The sequence below is a fragment of the Lactuca serriola genome, chromosome 7, assembly GCF_051521515.1.
Source record: "Lactuca serriola cultivar US96UC23 chromosome 7, Lser_US96UC23_V15, whole genome shotgun sequence".
In the NCBI taxonomy this organism is placed as follows: domain Eukaryota; kingdom Viridiplantae; phylum Streptophyta; class Magnoliopsida; order Asterales; family Asteraceae; genus Lactuca; species Lactuca serriola.
The window spans coordinates 203511318-203531423 of NC_136414.1; the positions used below are offsets into that span (position 1 = coordinate 203511318).

The 20106-nt window shown below is 39.9% G+C and overlaps 1 non-coding gene across 1 annotated transcript; it reads left to right on the top strand.

The window, feature by feature from the left end:
• Positions 1–12323: 12323 nt before the first annotated feature.
• Positions 12324–12430, top strand: LOC145065108 (small nucleolar RNA R71). The gene has a single exon (XR_013688259.1). It is a non-coding gene; the product is annotated as a small nucleolar RNA R71 (small nucleolar RNA).
• Positions 12431–20106: the final 7676 nt, after the last annotated feature.

Here is a 20106-nt window from a genome sequence, read left to right on the forward strand (position 1 = left end):
TCATGAAACATCCTCGTAATCACTGTCACCGACTCGGTCCCCTGCTTGAGGGTCAGAAACTCCTGGGCTAAACGTTCCCTCTCCACCTGGGGAACATACTCGTCACGAAACATCGCAGTAAACCTCTCCCAGGTTACTGCAGTCAGTTCAGCTGTCGAATAGCTCGCGGTTACAAACTTCCACCAGTCCTTCGCCCCGAAGCGAAGCTGGTTGAGTGCAAACCGCACGCTCAAGTGCTCCGAACACGAGCACGTATAGAAACACCCCTCTATGTCTGAGATCCACCTCATAGCAGCGATTGGATCCTGTGTACCATAGAACTCTGGTGGTTTTGTGTTGCTGAACTCACGGTACAACAACGAATCACCACCCTTGGGTCTTGCAGCAGCAACAGCCGCTGTGGCTACAACAATAGCAGCATCAGTCAAAGCAGCGTAACGCTCGTCAAACGTCTTGATCAGTGTGGTCTTAATAGACCCAAACATCTCCGGAATCTCGGCTCTGATGGCAGCAGCCACCTCCTCATGGATGATCCGACGGATCTCCTCATCACTCACCCCACTGCTCCCGGTGGTATGGCGTGTCCCGACCATGATCAACCTCTGAAATACAACATAAGGAATATTAGGTAAACTCTCGATTATACTCACACTCGATGACTCAATCATACTCAACTTCTGGTACCCCAAGGATTCTTACTTGGACTGCGCACCGATTCGGTGTCTTCAATAGTACGGGCCTAATACTATCGTCCACACCGAATCGATATACAACCCAAGTCCTCCTCCTAGGATCCCCAAATCGCAAATACTCTACTCTCGCTATGCACTGGCTACCCTCAATAGCCCTCTCCTGAGCTCCTCACTGCTACCTACTCACTCTCAAAGTATCTCATAGCAGCAACGATCTCCTAAGCTAAGGCATCACAAATCAGGCCCACGCTAGTCCTAATAGGAATACCTAGCCTCTCTAACATGCACAACATAATATCTCATAACTCATAACATATAATGTAAGGGTATTTTGGGGATTCACCGTTCGGGCGCTGGCTGACCGTACACACCTTCCACTCTGCTTGTTTCCAAAACCTCTTTTTCTTTTTAGAAAATTTTAGTTTTATTTGAAAATTTTCTCAAATCCTCGGTTTGAGTTCAAATATGCCCGAAGGTGCATCCGAATCCCTCAAACCAAGGCTCTGATACCAACTTGTAACACCGTAAATTTTCAAAATAATTTTTCGTTTTCAAAATCACATAATGTATCACATCACAATTTCAAATCCATAATCAATATTGTTTTCAAAACAAATCCCAAGATCTCTACACATAATAAACTCCATCGGTGTGTGTACGTGTCAAGCTGTCGCCTTCCCACAGTCCTCGCTGGTACCTGAGACATCAAACACAACAACTGTAAGCATAAATGCTTAGTGAGTTCCCAAAATACCACATACCACAAATACGCCACTCAAGGCTAAATCTGACCCTCTGGTCTAGATGTCTCAGCGGGACCCTCCAGTCCCGCAGCACGTCGGACCCTCCGGTCCAGTCACAGCTCATTGGGCCCTTTGGCCCGGTTAGAATCGTTGGGCCCTCCGGCCCGGTCTATATAACCATACAGCATACAAATAACACATAGCACGAAATCTCTAAGACAACACATAATCTCATACTTAGCACATAAGACCCTCTGGTCAACTCGAAATACCACTCACGGTAATGTATAGTGAGAAGACTCACCTCGCGTGTCTCGGTAACTCGTAAATCTCTTAACCACTAGTGCTCGATCTCCCGAGCAATCGTCCTCCTACAACACAAGCATATTTCTACTTAATACTACCTTGACTCTGGCTGACTAATACCACGAAGTCGGACCAGTCAACACTGGTCAACGGTCAACGGTCAATGGTCAACGGTCGAACCGACTCGCCGAGTCTGGCGTGGACTCGCCGAGTTCCTACGGGAACCCGATCCCTCTGAATCTCTTCTGACTCACCGAGTGACTCACCCAACTCGGTTACTCAACCCCTGGTTCGTAATCGTTGAACAACCCGCACCAACTCGCCGAGTCTAGGAATGGACTCGGCGAGTGCATTCCATGCACAACCCCAAACGACCTTCTGAGGTCAGATCCGCTTCACTAACTCATAGATCCAGTCTCCTTAAGCTTATTGACCATGTAAAGTCCAAGTCTTGGTGCTCATCAAGCATCGAATAGCTCATGAATGGTGTTTTAGCCTCAAATACATTGATCCCAATCCAAAACCTCCATGGATGGATATAAAGCTTTGGTAAAGAGGTGCTCTGGACCTCTATGGGTCCAGATCCAGGACCTTAACTCGCTAAGGGACCATGAGGACACTAGATCTAGCCACAAATGGGTTCAAAAGCCCTAAATCTACATGAACATCACAATAACAAAGAATGATTCGGAATTATACCTCAGTTGTGATGTCCTGGACCTCAGTTCTTCAGGAATCCACCCCTCTCTTGCTTCCTCTTGGCTAGATCTCCTCTTTCCTTGCTAGGCAATAACTCCAAGATCAATAATGGCTCCTTCCCTCACTTGAATCGCTCAAATGCTCTAGGGTTTCACTCTGGGGACTGATGAGCGCAAATGACGGCCATAAGGCCCTTTAAATATGCCTCAAACCCGAGAAATTAGGGTTTCATTAAACAGCGTGGACTCGCCGAGTCCGGACGCGAACTCGCGTCCAAATCCGCGATCATACTCGGCGAGTCTCTTCACAAATTACCAAAATAAATAAATGAATAATACCTAGGAATCCGGGCTGTTACATATTTCCCCTGAGATGAAACCTTATGCAACTTGGTTGGTTTTTTAAGTTCCTCTTCATTATCCAATTTTTTTATAACATCATAAATACCAAAAGGATTAAGTGATACATCTTCCTTATCGCTTAAAGAAATATTACTTCCCTCGTGATCTTGTTCAAATCTATGAAATTCATCAACACTATCATTGTCAGTATTTTTGTTGAACTCGCATACAAATATGGGATTCCACCCGACGGCTTCTTTGATACGAATGGGGAAAATTTCACCGTCAATACTAACTTTACTCACTTCAGAAATTATTATGAGAAAGGAGGTGAGGATAGAAACACGTGATTTGTATACATCTTCTCCAATGTTATCATCAAGATGGGCAATTGATCCCCATTTGGCCAAGATATGTCTAAAATAATTTTTACTCCAAGTGCGTAGGGGAGACCTTCTACATCAACCCATACAATACGATCAGATTACACAAAGTTTTTGTCCCACTTTCTTTTTTCAATGATCCAATGACAAACTGCATCATTATTCAAAAAATTTCTACATGCTTCTTTAGATTTAAATTCAAACATCACCCACAAGCCATCCACATAACGGATAATAAATTCATCAAAACCCTCATCATGACACAACATTCCTAGATTAGGAAGAGTACTGAAATCACGGGCCTTAGCTAAACATTCTAATTTTTTCTTCAATAACAAAGTTCCCAAATTCAAGAACTATGGCTGATTCTTGATTGTCGGCTGGAGGTTTCTCAAATTTACCACATGTTACTGCATTTGCATATGAAACAGGAAGATTCTCCCATTTCTTCTCCACCTTAGTTGGTTCCTTATAGGAGTTAGACTCTTTCCTCTGATTGCGAGGGACAAAAGCAAACAACTTATGATACCCAAACCACACTTCACAAAGGTTCTTGATCATATGATCAATGTTAACATTGCCTGAAAATATGACAAAACCAAACCGTTTCCCCATACATGACAACTTTTTAGAGATATAAACATCACAAACTTTTCCAAACCGAGAACATGCTCGCCATATATCAGAATGGATAATGTAATATGGGAAGTTTGTAATGTAAAACGAATGTGACACATACCTGATTGTTGCATGGAGTCTTTCATTGGAGGTCTTCTGGATGTGATTGTTATTCTTTTTCCGCCCCACCAATCAAAGAACGAGACTGACCAGATGCCATTGGATGAAACAGTATTTCAATCAGATTCTCCAAAAAAACATATATCGTCCCAGAATCGAAACATGGATGATCTCCTAAAAAACAATGATTCGATCAGGATAAAGAGAGATGAGAGAGATGATGAGGCCCAAACCCTACCGACGTTTGACCCCGCCGAAGAAGAAGGGCTGAATCGGACGATGACACGCCGATGACAGGAAGAGATCCAAAATCACCTGGTCAAATCGACTTTAGTTCATATATATTAACCTTTTAATGTTGCATATAATATAAGGGTGTATTTTTAAACTTTTCAAAAATACTAAGGTCATATTTTAAAATTTCAAAATCGGTATTCAATTAATTAAATTTAAAATAAAACCAATCATGAATTCTAGAAAAGGATATCCAATTACATTCTTTAAAATATTCACTTTAATCCAATTAAAACAATATTATGGTAATTATCCTAATAAATCCATGAGATATTTGGAAAAATTGAACTTTTAGGATCTAACAGGTCAACACGTCGTGGTGATCAATCACCACACCATGTTGGGTCGATTTGTTGGGTTTTGAGAATACTAACACTCCTATGGTGTACATGCAACCCTAGAAACCTTGGATCTATGTTTTCTCTAAAATACATGCAAATTTGATTTCCAAGGTTTACAACCTAACTAGCATGTTATGGGGTACTTGTAATATAAAACTTTAAGTAGAATAACATACCTTTCTTTTGTGGTTGATTGCTTGGAGTTTTAGAGCCTAGCACCAATAGTGTGGATGCCTCAAGTGGTGTCACAAATCACCAAAACAAATTGGAAGCTCTTGAGAGAATAAGAAGACTACAGAAATCGGCTCACCCTTATGCTCACACACACTAGTGCCAATTCTTGAACTAAACACTCCTTTATATAGTGTGGAGGATTAGGGTTAAACCCTAATACCCATGACTCTTCATTTACCTAGGATCCATGGGTTAATAGCTCCATGGACTATCCATGGACCTCATATACTCTTAGCCCATCCTAAATAAATCTTAGCCCAATCCATATACATAAATAAGAGTCCATATTTAATTAGCTCCATTTTGATCACTAAATTAATTCTAAATTAATTCTTGATCAATACTAATTAAATAATTACGACTTCATATTAATATATTATAACTAATAATATATTAATATATCATAAACATCTTATTCTCGAAAGCATATCCATACAAGTTGTTAGGTGAAGTGCAACCCAAATGGACCATGCCAGGTCGGGTCAAGTTGATACTGACGTGCACGAAAGTACTCACTAATTTTAATATTTATAACCTAACAAACTTAACTAACTATGCACTTATAGGCAGTGTACCTAGTCAGATTACAATATAGCTTGGGTAAGTCGGGTGTCGATCACAGGGAACGATGTTCTAATTAATTTACTTGCTTATTAAATTGACCTAATTTATTAACAAGTTTAATAAGGGGTTTTATCTGGTTTTACAAGATCAAATGAACTTAAATCAAATTCAATAATAAAAACACACTCTTGTTTAGTTTTGAATCCACTTCTCCCTTACGGCTAGCTAATGATTACAGATTATTAAGTTGGTTTTTAGTTGTATTAGTAATTTAGTTCTAAATAACTAACTAATTCATGTCAAACCATGTATGTTCACACATAATTAAACACATAACTAATTATGAATGTAAATATGCTATGTAAGATTTGTTGTATAAACGCAATTATGATCACAATTCACGTTCTCTAGCACAACTAAACTTTATTTATTCTAATTACTAACTAAGATTGGTCAATCCTAGCTCTAACAATTCAATGTTCACTAAATTATTAGGTAAACAGGTTCATGCAGTTTAATGGTCACTATGCTACACAAAACATGCAATTAAGTAATTAGGTAAACAAATAATAACATGCTAGGTTACACAAATCAAACACAAGCAAATTTTCACCAACTAAGTTCGATCCATAATCATATAACTATTCATAGGTTTAAAGCTTCATCTAGCTAAACAAGAGTAGCTAGATTCAGCTGCTCATCATAGTAATTACACTAACACAGCTAAAATTAATGAAAGACATGTTCTTATTTAACTAAATTATAAACCTTTACTTCTTTTGGTGTTGAAAACCCTCTTCCAGAACCTTTCTCTCGCTCTGAATCGTCTCCTGGAATCCTTTTTCTTCTACCAAAAGCTTCTCTTCTCGTAATAATCAGGAGGACTTATATAATCCTCAAAAACCCGCGCCACGTCGTGGCCAGATGCGCCACGTCGTGGGCTTCAAGTAATCTGTATCCTTCAAGGAAATCCTCCGCGTCGCAATGTTTATCTTCTGGAACACCCGTGCCACGTCGTGGGCTTCATCGCCACGTCGTGAATTGAGCTCTTTTCGTGAATTTATTATTTTCTTATCTTCCAAGCCTCCCATGTTCCCCATTTTGTCACCTTTGGTCCCTCTCTTCGAAAATCCTTTGTATTGATTGAAAATAACAATTTAAACTCATAAGTATCATTATTCTAAACATATTATCAATTTATTAATAAAAATGTACTTAAATACTGCCTAAAAATAAGTATAAATATGGCAATATCAAAATACCCCACACTTAGGCTTTGCTTGCCCTCAAGCAAATTTAAACTTAATTCTTAATTACTAACACTACATAGAACAATCCGACTCTAGTTCAGCCATTATGCCAAAACCTCAACGCATGTATTTGTGTCTAAAATTCTCCTAAAGTACCCCCCATACTTTAAATACTAACAATCTTCATAAACACTCGCCCCCTTTTTCCGAACAATGCTCATTTTATGCAACCCTCCGAATCCATCCGTAGAAAACCTCCCAACCTCAAGGTATTTTTAGTTAAGCAACCTAATCATACATAAACTAGAATTACAATTTTTTCGATACCACTATGGAGCTCTTTTGGAATTCTTCACTTTCTTGATAATTTGATCTTTTATTTCTTTGAATTCACCACCTTATTTGATTTGATTTCTGGTATCTTCAACTTTTTGGATTTCTTTAGAATTTTGATCTTTTGATCTTCTCTTTATTTGCTCCAAAATTCTTCCAACTTTACTCGTAATTCTCTCTCTTTTTTTTTTAATATTACATGTACCTCACTTTTTTTTCACTCAAATCCTACATGCTTAAGCAGAGGCGCTCAACCTCAACCTTTATTGGCTAATGATAACAATTTTCCTGGATACATTTCAGGTTTAGGCTGCTAAACATATTGCATCCCAAGCGGGGTTAAGTTTTTGTTCCATGATTTCACTAAAATAAGGGAGACCACAAATGCACTATAACGTATATTGGCTCAACTAAACATTTGAACTTTCATCGGATCATCCCGCATAATACTAGCAATTATAGCTCAAATTATTATTACTAGATTCAATTAATAAAAATTTGAATTTTCAAAATTTTCTAGCAATTTACTTTTTCTACCCCTACCCCACACTTATTTCATACAATGCCCTCATTGTATGTATAAAAACAAATCAAAATTAAAGAAAAGGGAGAAAAAGGAACAGACTCCCCTGGGATAGCGTCGTGAGCATCTCCAAAAGTGTGGAAAATGTGCAATTGGACTTCCAAAAATAGAAACTTGGTGTAGAACTGGTTGAATACGTAAATAAACCACGAAAAGGACTCGAAACTTCAATTCGTCAAAGTGGGTATTTGTAAGGAAAAATGTGGCAATGATAAACTGGATCACGTCGTGGCATATATCTGGACACGTCGTGATATGGGTTGAAACCGCGAACACCAAAATGCTGAATTACTACAAACTACAAGAGTGCCACGACGTGGCATAAGGAGTCCACGTCGTGGAAACTGGGCATCAGTAAAAATGACTTGTTTGCTTTATTTACTCTAGCAGCTTTGACCAATGGCTAACTGGTTTCCGACGCTTCTATGCAAATATATTTCCCAACTATAACCTCTCTCCTAATATACCCCACACTTATCTTGAATTGTGGGTTCCGACTCACGACTCTAAGCTTCCTTGACTAGACAAACACGACTCGAAAGTTAACCTTCTATGCTCCTTAGAATTCCAATGCTAATCTGAAAAATTAGAACAACCCAAAAGAAACAAAAAGTAACATCATAGTCTTAATAAGGTTTTACATCACACACCAAAGTCAATAACAAAAAAAACTACTCAAAAACAAAACAAAAGAAATAAAATCAATCATCATCTTGATCTTGTGCTCCACTTGGCCCTGCCCCATCATTTTGCGGACGCCATAACTCCTCCCATGTCGGAAAATAGGGATACTGTGGTGGCATAGAAGGTGGTCGGGTCACACCCAAATGTGAGTAAATACCCTCAGTAAGCTGGGTATGGTAAATGGCATGACCCCGTAGATTATCTAAATATGTTCCCACCCGACTCTGAAAAGGGTCGGTGGGCACTCCCTGCACATACTGCGAAGCAGCATGCTCTCGCTTGACCTCACCTCTAGCCCGCACATTCCGACGCCTCGGCCTGGCTGGTGGTTGCTGTCCTGACTGCACCTCCTCCTGCTCATCATCTATCGACGGTATAACAAAACGACCCCCGATATTCACCACCGCTCGCATCACACCCAAGACTTGAATGGTCAAGTCTGTGTCCGGGAATCGAGTAAGATTCCTCACAAAGTCATGGGTCAAAATATGATATGACCTAGCCAGGCGAGTAACCAAATGCCCCCCAGTAATCGGACTCCCAGGCCTAGAATTGGCCGCTTTCTTCCCCATAAACCTTGCCAACATATAAGGCAAATCACAGCAAACCCCCGGGGTAATAAGAGTCCATAAATAAAATAAATTCTGGATGGGGACCTTGTTACCATGATGCTTGTGATTGATTGAAAACGTGATAAGGCGGTGCAAAAATCGGAAAACAGGATTCCGAATTTGTGACTTACTCGAGTCACGAGTGTTGTACTCATGGTTAGAAATGCCCCGCCAAAACTGCACATCCAAAGTACCCGGAGCAAAATCCCGCACACAACCAAGCAAGAAAGGGATAAAAAACGGAGATTGCGTCTCCACTTCCGTATAGAGCCCCATACGCCAAGCAAATTCCCGAAGGCTACACTCACGATATACACCACCCAAATGAAACACAAGTGCCCTATTGTAGGTGACATCAAGGGTGCGTTCTTCGAAACATACGGTAGAGAAAAATTCTACCGACAATTCCCGGTACACGGGTTCTTGAATGGCGAATAAATTCCTCCACCCGTGACAAGTGAACGAAAATTGCTCTCCAACATAAGTCTTCGACCAATAACGATCCAGCTCCGCTACCATTCCCACTCTACCAAGCCATCCCTAATCAATAATTCGGGCTATTGCAAACTCCCTATTGTATAACCATCCAAGCCGATTCTCGTAGGTTGTTAGCAACGGTCGGGGAATGTTTTGAGGAAACTGGTATAAAGGATGTATGCTTGCTACATCTATCGGGTTTTCCTCCTGCTAAACAGCTCGTCGTGGTCCCATTTCTGCAAACAAAAGCAAACCAAAACAGCAAACAACCAACACATTAAACAGTTTAAACATGTTCATAGAAGTCACGACGTGGCTAGGCTGCGCCACGTCGTGGGTCGCGTCGTGCACAGATTCTAAATCGGTCTATATGCATGTAGTATCTACTAAAATCAATGGTTGGGGTTTGTTCCTATGACCATTAAAGGGATATTTAATCTAAAATCAACCACTAGATTCAACCAATTTCGTGAATCATACAAACCCTACCCATGAAAACTTGAAATTGGAAGAATTACTACAAAATAATGAGTAAAACACGTACCAAATAGATTAATTGGCAAGATCTTGCAAGGAAATTGGAAGTAGAATAAGAAATTGGCTGTGGGGTTATGATGTTCCCGTGAGTGCGGCAGTCTCCAAGTGGGGAATGAAATTTCTCGGTCAAAGGGTTTTAAGCAATTGCCCCCCCTGATTTTTAAAGGCCACGACGTGGCTGGCTATGTCCACTTCGTAGACCTTAAGTCTTTTTTTTAAGATCGCGTATTCCATTTTAACCCACGACGTGGCTGGGCTATGCCCACGTCGTGGAAACTGCCAGGTGCAAAATTTTTTAATAATGTTTATCATATTAACTAAGTTCTTTGCATATCATTCATTATTTAAAGTTCCCTACAGCTAATTCTCTACTTATTACCGGTTTTTTAGATGATGAATCGATGTCTTTCCTAATTAAAAAGAAAAGAAAGAAAGAAAAATTTTAAAAAAATGCAAACCAAACTCGGGTTGCCTCCCGAGAAGCGCTTCTTTTTCTTGGAGTCTTGAGCTGGACTCCGTGCCTTCTACGTTGAATCTTCGGAAGAGTCTACCACCAGGATCTTTTGTTCCTTGAACCGCCGTTTATAAGCTTGAACTCTCCTTTTATACGCCTTCTTTGAGTTTTCCTTTTTAGCTTTTCCATCTTCTTCAAGCTTTCGTTTCGTGCCCTTTGTTTGTTCCTTGCATTCCATAACATTCTCCTCTTCTTTCACTACCAGCCTTGTTACTTTTGAAGTGACTTCCTCTTCATCACTTGTCATTTCCTCGTCCTCTTTGCTCACCTAAGAAGGCGGGCTCTTGTAAGCTATGACTTCAATCAAATATGGAACAGATGCCCTTGGTTTTGTCCTTTTGACTTGATTAACTGCCTTTATCTCTTCTTCCATAATCTTTTCCAGTTCTTCTAGTTCATTCTCTTCATTAATTGTGAACACCTCTTCTTTATCTTCTTGAAAGTCATCCTTTATCCCAAAGACTTCTTGTTTATCTCCAACCCTCAAAGTTAGCTTAGACTCGCGGATATCAACAAGGGCACCAGCAGTGTTAAGCAATGGCGACCAAGGATTATCGGAACATCCGGATCTTCTTTCATGTCTAAGACTACAAAGTCTATTGGAAAAACAAATTTTCCAATTTTCACCAAAATATCCTCCACTATGCCTCGGGGTTGTGTCACCGAACGGTTCGCCATGTGAATCTTCATTTTTGTAGCCTTTATCTTCTGAATCTCCAACTTTTGATAAAATGAAAAAGGCATTAGATTAATGCTAGCCCCGGAATCGGCTAAAGCATTAACCTTCATTTTATTCCCAAACTCGCATGGAAGAGTGAGGCGTCCAGGATCCCCCATCTTTTCTGGTGTTTCTCCTAACACAGCTTTTGAAGTTTGTTCACCTAGAATCACTGTAAACTGCTTCTTTAATTGCCTTCGCGTATCTATCAAGTCTTGCAGTAATTTCTGGTTCTCGGGAGCTTTGGATAAGGACTCCACAAAGGGATTATTAATTGGAATCCCTTTCACATGCTTCACCAACTCTAAATGTTCCTTCTCCAGTTGACTAAGTGCTGCGCGGGTGGGAAATGGCATAGGTGGATGATAAGCTGGAATAGGCTCAAAAGATTTTTGCTCAAACTTGCGCCACGTCGTGGCCAGAGTAGTGCCACGTCGTGGCGAGCCTGGTTTAGCACTTTCTCCATTTTCGATCCTTAATTTCTTGGGCTGCTGCGATTCTTCTTTCAACGCCTCCAGGAACTCAGATATTGTATCTTCTTCAGTATCGATGGCCATTACGTGAGATTGGGCTTTTATTTCGGGATTCTTCGGGGATAATTTTTCATGAACTAAAGTGGCTAGTTGACCAAATTGTACTTCAAGGTTATGGATGGAGGCTTGCTGGTTCTTTATCAATGTTTGTTGTTCCATGATAGCGGAATCCGTGGCATCGTGTCTTTTTTCCGAAGCCTGCATAAACTTCATCAAAATGGTCTCTAGGTCGGGTTTCTTCTCGGTTGGTGGTTGCTCCTTTTGATAAAGGCCTCGACCTGTCTGCCTATACTTCTCTTCTTTTTGCTTCTTATACTCTTCATATGGCGGCCACTCCTTCTTCGGTTTCCTCCAGTCCTCCTCAAACTTATCCCCACTAGAGTAGCACACTTGAGCTTTTCCGTTCCCAAACTCATCCACGTTGCAGTCCTTGGTCAAGTGTGGACCACTCCATCGCTCGCACCCCACTCTTATGGCATGTATCGACTGGTCCATTTGTGTTATCCTGCGATCCATGTTATTCAGCATGGCCATGACAGCTGCAATTTCTTCAGTTTGGGCCCCTCCACCGCCTTTGCTTCCATCTTGCCTCGGGTTATGGTATTCGTGGGAGTGTTTTGCGAATTCTTCAATTAGCTCCTTGACCTCCCTTGGATTTTTCTTTGTCAACGGTCCTTGAGAATCAAGGAGTTGTCTTGGCATCACATTGACCCCATCATAAAAGATTGACATCTCTTGCTGCACATTTAGGTCATGTTGCGGGCAATTTCTGAGTAAGCCCTTGTACCGCTCCCATGCTTCGTATAGTGACTCCCCCGGCTGTTGCTCAAAGTTGGCTATTGCCTTCTTGAGTTTTGCTATCTTGGATGGTGGGAAAAACTGGTCCAGGAATTGCTCACGCATTTGAGCCCAAGTGGTGATTGTACCCGGTGGGAGTGCTTTTAACCACTCCTTAGCAGCTCCTTTGAAAGTGATGGGAAGCATCCTAAGCAAGACTGTGTTCTTGTTGACATTTGGGACATTGAAGTAATCTGCAATGTCGTTGACTTCATCTAGATGCTTAAAAGCATCCTCATGGTCTTTCCCGAAAAATGGGATGTCCTTCAGCGCAGTCAATATGTGTCCCTTCAGCTCGAACGTGGCAGTGGCAGGTATTGTGGGTTGGACTAAACCGGGACCCATATCTTCTCGGATCCGCTTCTTGTATGCTCCCATGGTCATTTCTTCAATTGCTGCCATCTCGTTCCTTGGCTCGTTCTCGGGTTCACTTGTGTGTTCTTCAAATTCTGGCTCGGTATCGTATTCGGACTCGGTTTGCACGGGTGTACGATCCAAATGCTCAAGATTGCTCTCGTGCTTCGCTGATGAACTTGACTCTCCTGTCTTCTTTCCCGACTTCCTAGAAAAGGCTGACTTTAATTCTTGCAAGGGCGTCTTTTTCTTGTGAAGTGCAGACTCGGGGTCTTCCAGTGGTGGCACCAAGTGTGTGTTTGAGCTTCTGGTCATGAACTCCTGCAACATGCTAAACTAAAAACGTGAAACTGAACTAAAATAAGAAAAACTAAACTCAAACTGAAAATCTAATTTTTTAACTGTCCACGTCGTGGCCAGAGGAGTGCCACGTCGTGGACTCTGTGAATGACAGAAAAAAAATGATTTTGCTGAAAAATTAACTTTTTGTGGGTTTTTACTCCACAAGAAGGATCGATCAAATTAATGCAAATAAATAAGCTAAAAACTAAGCTGTTCCCCGGCAACGGCGCCAAAAACTTGATGTGCACGAAAGTACTCACTAATTTTAATATTTATAACCTAACAAACTTAACTAACTATGCACTTATAGGCAGTGTACCCAGTCAGATTACAGTATAGCTTGGGTAAGTCGGGTGTCGATCACAGGGAACGGTGTTCTAATTAATTTACTTGCTTATTAAATTGACCTAATTTATTAACAAGTTTAATAAGGGGTTTTATCTGGTTTTACAAGATCAGATGAACTTAAATCAAATTCAATAATAAAAACACACTCTTGTTTAGTTTTGAATCCACTTCTCCCTTATGGCTAGCTAATGATTACGGATTATTAAGTTGGTTTTTAGTTGTATTAGTAATTTAGTTCTAAATAACTAACTAATTCATGTCAAACCATGTATGTTCACACATAATTAAACACATAACTAATTATGAATGTAAATATGCTATGTAAGATTTGTTGTATAAACGCAATTATGATCACAATTCACGTTCTCTAGCACAGCTAAACTTTATTTATTCTAATTACTAACTAAGATTGGTCAATCCTAGCTCTAACAATTCAATGTTCACTAAATTATTAGGTAAACAGGTTCATGCAGTTTAATGGTCACTATGCTACACAAAACATGCAATTAAGTAATTAGGTAAACAAATAATAACATGCTAGGTTACACAAATCAAACACAAGCAAATTTTCACCAACTAAGTTTGATCCATAATCATATAACTATTCATAGGTTTAAAGCTTCATCTAGCTAAACAAGAGTAGCTAGATTCAGCTGCTCATCATAGTAATTACACTAACACAGCTAAAATTAATGAAAGACATGTTCTTATTTAACTAAATTATAAACCTTTACTTCTTTTGGTGTTGAAAACCCTCTTCCAAAACCTTTCTCTCGCTCTGAATCGTCTCCTGGAATCCTTTTTCTTCTACCAAAAGCTTCTCTTCTCGTAATAATCAGGAGGACTTATATAATCCTCAAAAACCCGCGCCACGTCGTGGCCAGATGCGCCACGTCGTGGGCTTCAAGTAATCCGTATCCTTCAAGGAAATCCTCCGCATCGCGATGTTTATCTTCTGGAACACCCGTGCCACGTCGTGGGCTTCATCGCCACGTCGTGAATTGAGCTCTTTTCATGAATTTATTATTTTCTTGTCTTCCAAGCCTCCCATGTTCCCCATTTTGTCATCTTTGGTCCCTCTCTTCGAAAATCCTTTGTATTGACTGAAAATAACAATTTAAACTCATAAGTATCATTATTCTAAACATATTATCAATTTATTAATAAAAATGTACTTAAATACTGCCTAAAAATAAGTATAAATATGGCAATATCAATACCAAATATAGTTACAGACTTAGACACCTTATCCAACAGTCTCCCACTTGGATAAGACTGATAACTATAGTTGTAAGTATAACATTAGGAACCAACCAGCAATCGTAGCTCTTTAAAACTCTGTTGAACTATGAAGCGCCATTTTAGATAAATGATCATATACTCCTCTGTTCTCAAGATATCAATAGGACAAACACATGGAATATGGTACTTATTGTCCAACATTTGGTTCTCGATCTCTGATTTATTTGACATAGAACTAAATTGAACACATCAACTAGGTTCTGACCGGGCCCGACACATAAGTCAAAACTAAATCATCGAGGGGCCCAAATATCGCTTCTATGGCTAGAAGGAACATATAAACTTCGAATCATATGCTTATACTAACTACTTGTTGAATTACGCACAAAAGCACGTTTTATAACATCAAGTTACTGATGCGTTTTCGTACAATCAATGGATAACCAACTCATAGCCAACAACTCATATCTCTAGGCTTGAAGATATATATGATATTACCATCTCGTGATCACTCGAGATAAATTCCATGAAGTGATACAAGCGAGCGTGGGTTTAATCCAATACTCAGACCTTATGAGCACTCATGAATGTTGTAACAACCATTGCAATGTCTAATGCACCTTAGAGAAATCTTACAAGCCAAATTCATGATAGTCTTGATTCATATCTACTTCCGACATATGACCGACTATGGAGAGTTTTGAATAAAATAATTATTCTGGAAGTCAAAACATGAAAAATTGAAACAATAGTAAACGATCAACATAGGATAGTAACACTTTACTCATAAATAAATAAAAAATTTTATTTAATCATCAAATGTCAATTACATTTTACAAGTTTCAGAAATCTAATTATTAAAACTAATATCGTCCCTCAGCCGGATGCTTATTGTATGCTGCAAATGCCTAACCCTAGTCAGTCCCTTCGTGAGGGGATCTGCAGGGTTCTCTTATGACGATACCCTCTTTTCCATGAGGAGTCCTTATTCTATCTTGTGTTTTATGAAGTGGTATTTTCTTTCAATGTGTCTGGATCTACCGTGATCGCTTGGTTCCTTGACTAAGGCAACATCACTATTGTTGTCATAGAAAATCTCCATAGGCTCCTGTATAGCTGGCACAACTACCAGAGTTTGAGTAAAGCCCTTTGTCATCGGTCTTGCTTTGTAGGTGTGTACCTTCCCATCCATGTCAGTCTTCTTTTTGAAGATCCATTTGCACCCAACTGACTTACGACCTGGTACATTGTCAACCAAGTTCCAAACTTGATTGTCATACATGGACTGAATCTCGCTGTCCATAGCGTCCTTCCATTTAGTAGACTTAGGGCCTGCCATGGCTTCCCTGTAATTATTAGGTTGATCCAAATCTATTAGTGTACTATCAATAATAAATGTATCACCTTCAGTGGTGATGTGATAACCATAATAAAAATCAGGTGTGTTCCTAACTCTAGTGGAACACCTCGGAGGTACGGCCTCATCCATCGGCTCAACAGGAGTTTCCTCATCAGGTTGGTTGATAGTGTTTGAGGTTCCTTCACCACTTGACTCTTGAAGCTCTTGAAGATCAATTTGCCTCCCACTGTTTCCTTGGCTTATGAATTATCTCTCACAAAAGACTCCCCTTCTTGCTACAATGACCACATTTTCACTAGGTCTATAGAAGAGGTAACCAAAGGATCTTTGTGGATAGCCGATGAAAATACAACTCTCACTTCGAGGTTCAAGCTTGTCATGAGAATCGCGCCTCACAAAAGCCTCGCAACCCCAAATCTTGATGTGGTCTAGATTGGGAACTTTCCCAGTCCACATATCGTTAGCTGTTTTGGCAACCTTCTTAGTAGGGACTAGATTGAGGATATGGGCGGCAGTCTCTAAGGCATACCCCCAGAATGAGATTGGTAACTAAGCTAGAGTCATCATGGAATGAAACATGTCCAACAAGGTCCGATTGCGCCTCTCGGCAACACCATTCAACTATGGTGTCCTCGAAGGTGCCAATTGTGAGACTATCCCACATTCCTTAAGATAGTCAAGAAACTCAATACTAAGATACTCTCCTCCCCGATCGGATCGGAGCATCTTGATATTCCTACCCAACTGATTCTCGACTTCCTGCTTAAACTCTTTGAACTTTTCAAAGGTTTCTAACTTATGCTTGATTAAGTAGATATATCCATATCTGCTATAATCGTCAGTAAAAGTCACATTGTACCGATTAGCATCCCTTGTGGCTGATTTGAAGGGTCCACACACATTTGTGTGTATGAGATCCAACAAACCCTCACCCCTCTCATAAGTACCAGTGAAGGGTGACTTTGTCGTTTTTCCAAGTAAAAAAGACTAGCAACTATCATCCAACTTTAGTTCAAATGATTCCGAAACTCCAGCCTTCTGGAGTTGGCCTATGCGCTTCTTGTTAACATGTCCAAGACGAAAATGACACAAGGATGCTTTATCTAAGCTCATCGAAGAATTGATATGATATACATTATTTCCTAGGTTGTCTATAATCGACACAGTTTCATATACACCATCACAAGGTAATGCTTTAAAATAAAACACATCATTATAAAAAGCATCAATAGCACCAATTCTATTATCAAATGAAAATGTGAAACCTTGTTTGTACAAACTATGAAGGGAAATAATATTTCTCACCATTAGGTTTATCTTCCTGTGCTCCACTTCGTCACTACTTCTTCGGCCCTGCAAATCAGTACAAATGTGAATACCACAACCTGTATCAAGCACCCAAGATTTAGTATGCAATGAGTTACCGGACAATATCGTATAAATAGTTGCATGGGTGGGTTTAACTTTCCCATCCTCAGTGCCCCTTTTCGTAGCAGTAGAAGCATTGTGCTTCCTTTAGGTTTGAAGAAGGAGGAATGAGACCTTTCTTGGCCCCACTTGAAGAGGAGCCATCAAGGGAATTTTCCCTTGGTACCCTTCGAAGGGGTCTTCCTCTTCTTCCCCTTTCCCTGCCCAATTGCTAGAATAGGGGCCGCTGTAGGAGTAGGAGTAGAAGTAACAACCGACTTACCTTTAAGGCCACTTTCATCGGTCCTTAAAAGTCCTTGAAGTTTGCTAAGTGTAACTTCCTCCATGTTCATATGATAAGTCATACGAAACTGATCATAACTTGGAGGTAAGGAATGGAGAATGATATCAATCGCCATGTGCTCAGGGAAGTCCACATTAAGCTTCAGCAACCGGTCCATGAACCTTTGCATTTTCTGCAAGTGACCGGTGATGGGTTCACCATCCTTCATCCTGGCAGTTATCATGGAGGAGATGATTTCATACCTCTCCTGAAGTGCGCTCTGATGGTACCTTTCCATCAGATCCAAATGCATCTCATAGGGGTAGAAATCTTCATAGGATTTCTAGAGTGCGGGAGTCATGGTAGCCAACATGATGCAAGACACTTTGGTAGCATCCCTCTCATGTGTAGTGTACTCCGCAACCTCCTCAGGAGTAGCAGTGGACTCATTGATAACCTTAAGCTCCTTATCAAGGACATATTCCTTGTCCTCATAGAGGGTAATCATCCTGATGTTTCTAATCCATTCATTGAAGTTAGACCCATCAAAAGTGACTTTCCCACACAAGTTCACGAGGGAAAAAGAGCCTGTAGGGTTTGAGCCAGTAGTAGTGTTGGAAGACATCTGAAAGAAAGAAGGAAAAGTTTAATTATATGAAGAAGTCCTTCATAAGTCACCCAAATGAAATATTAAGGCTAGGATCCTGCAAAGTATTTCACAACTTGGAAGAGGGATGCTGTAATCCAAGGTATAAAATATTTGAATGTAGGTAAATGACGATTTACCAATTTCCACCACTATAAACAAAATAAATTATTAAATTTTAATTGGATTTGAAACTCTTAGATCTTTTGAGATACATTGAAATTTTCAATGGCATGTTTTAATCTCGATTGTGCCCTCTCAAGTTTGTGACAAGGATGCCGAGGATCAAAAACAAGGTGTGAATAACCATGCAAATTGACTTGGTACCCTTAATTTTATCACCTAATCGATGTGTCATTTAACCACACGTGCTCCGCCGATCTATGATAAAACTTAAGTCACCCTTCGCCACTCTTACTAGTCCTAGTTAGTGTGCCGGTTAACCACACACGCTCCACTAACGACTTGGTAAGGTACAAAGTGTAATTTCATGGGTTAACAACTATTTCACATTTTCCTAAAGTAAATAAGATTGGGAATTAATAAAGGTTTAGTTACTTTATAGTTTCATTAAGCTTTTAATGAGGATTTAGGTCCTATCCTACCCATTCGGCTAACGACCCTCCACCAGCAAAGGAAGAGGTGGGTGAGAGTGGACACCCATTAAACTGCCATTTTGTAGGCAACAACCTTATACCCCCTTATAGACCAGCTTCATAAATGAGGCCTACTAACGGTAAGACTGACTTATTCTTATACATATATATAATAATTAAATTTTTAACGTTATAGAAGTATAAGGGTTGAATTTTAAACTTTTAAAATTATAAGGTTCAATTTGGAAATAAAGTATTTAATGTGTGAGACTTTTCAAATTCCAAACTTGAGGGAAAGTTTTGAAACTATTCAAGACTTTTCATTTCATAACTTATGAGTTTAAATGGTCCATTAAAATGAAGACTCTTCATTTACGGTAAACTCTTATTCTTTAATGACACTTTTAAAGAAGTGACTTTTGGTTATCCATAACTTGAGAATAAGTTATGGACTCCATCATTAGCCATTAAGATCAAGAATTGTACTACAAGCAAATTACACATAATGTGACATCCCCAATATCACGGCCCGAAAAGACCGATTTTGTTTATGCTTTGTTTAAAAATCAGAGTAACATTTTAAATAAAAGTGTTGCGGAATTTGTCCCAAAACAAAATATGATAAAGATTTATCACAAGCATTTACATAGAAATGTATTTCATTAAAAGACTTGGGATGTCATGTTCGTACAGATCAAAAGCATAAACAGTACAATATAAGCCTTACTACATTATTTCATATCAACAGGCCTATATCCGTAATCCCTCGTCCAAACATCATATCTATGCTCAAGCGCCACTACCCGTAATACATAAAACTGAGTGGGTCAGGCTTGGGAGCCTGGTGAGCACATAGGGTTTTCAACCCACAATAAATAAGTTTATTAATTTCATCAATCAACAATAACCCGATTACCCATTCCCGTTATCCTCACTTTACGTCCCTAAACACCTATCATAAGGGACCTAGCCTAAGGATCATTATCGGGACGGACACTACTGCTAAGGGGATTCCTCAGCAATAAATGTCCTAAAGGCAACCAAGTGGGGGATGGAGTACACCGGTGAACACATCGTTCACAAACACCTACAGGTTGCGAGCCTGCTAGTGTTCCA